Source organism: Nerophis lumbriciformis, linkage group LG18, assembly GCF_033978685.3.
Source record: "Nerophis lumbriciformis linkage group LG18, RoL_Nlum_v2.1, whole genome shotgun sequence".
In the NCBI taxonomy this organism is placed as follows: domain Eukaryota; kingdom Metazoa; phylum Chordata; class Actinopteri; order Syngnathiformes; family Syngnathidae; genus Nerophis; species Nerophis lumbriciformis.
Window position 1 is genome coordinate 18,637,310 of NC_084565.2, and position 1,630 is coordinate 18,638,939.

Here is a 1,630-nt window from a genome sequence, read left to right on the forward strand (position 1 = left end):
AGTATGGGGAACATATTCACCATTAATTAGTTGCTTATTAACATGCAAATTAGTAACATATTGGCTCTTAACTAGTCATTATCAAGTACGTATTAATGCCTTCTTGAGCATGGCCTTATTATAACCCTAACCAAATAACTCTAAATTAAGTCTTTATTACTTAGAATTTTTTCCCCTAGTGTCCAAATAACTCTAAATTAAGTCTTTCTTACTTAGAATATGTTCCCCATACTAAAGTGTCACCAAAAGCATATAACTTTGTCTTGAATTTGAAACTAAAACATTTAATTTTTCACTAAAGAAGGGTTCAGTGAATGCGCATATGAAACTGGTGGGGTTCGGTACCTCCAACAAGGTTAAGAACCACTGTGCTAGACATAGGGAGGCCCGAAAATAATACGTTACAGTAATCGAGACGAGACGTAACGAACGCATGAATAAAACTCAGTAGCGTAGTAGGCCTTAGTATTCATTAGTAACAAGGCAGAAGTTTTATTTAACAAGTATATTTAATATTTTTGGCCACTGTAACATTACACACAGTTTGAACAGTAACACTGTGTTTTATAGTAGGAACATAAAACACTGTACTTAATAATGAAATAATAATAATAATCAAAAAATTATAATAATAATAATCAAATAATGAATCAAATAAAATTGCACATAAAAGTCCAAGTACCACTAGACCTGCTCAGTGGCTTTGTGGTGAGAGTATAAATTTACATATGCATAAAAATGTGTTTTCTTTTGTATATATTTTTTTTTAAATGAATCAAGTAACATTTAGGACAAACTTTTTCCAGAACACAATATAGAATGTCAGATATAACAGGATAATGCATACATTTATCATTTGTTTTCAAAACGGTTACAAAATAGTGGGACACCAAAAATGTACTGTGGGACCTAATTTTTATGACTTGATGGGGTCCCCGAGACCCCATTTTGAAAATTCTTACGCCAACACTGATGGAGTATTGGTGCGTGCAAAACAGCAGCAGGCGGCTGTGGCCTGCGGGCCGGTTCTAATACTTATCAAATATCATCTGAGAGCCATAGATAATTCATTCATGGGCCTTGACTTTGGAGCCCAAGTACCACGGTTTGAGAAACCCTGATATGGGTACTTTCTAAGATTTCATTTTTATTTCAGAAACTATCTGGATTAAGTTTATCTTATGCACATAGGTACCACAGTTTGAGAATGATCCACACAAATTACCTGTACAAATTTGGTTGAATAAACCTTCTCAAGGTTTTAAGTTAACACAAACCTTAAATGTGAGTTGAACAACCAGATTTGTAAATTTTGCAAAAAAATTGTACTTCCATTTTACTCTTCAAAATAATGTGTTGAACAGTGACTGCAGTTGCATGTGGAAATAATTGTTTTGCAAAAAAATAAAGATTAGACATCTGGGAAGAAAAATAAGAGCAATATCAAACATGTGTACAGCTTGGCGCTGAACTGCAAACGTAAAGACTAATCAAAACTTTGTATCTGATGGCCTTTATAATCATTTATACCTACTACAGTAATTAATATAGTGTATATGAACGAATAGTAAGTGAGCAAGCACCAATGAACAAGCGCTCCAGTTGAGTCAAACTTTTATAAAACACTGCC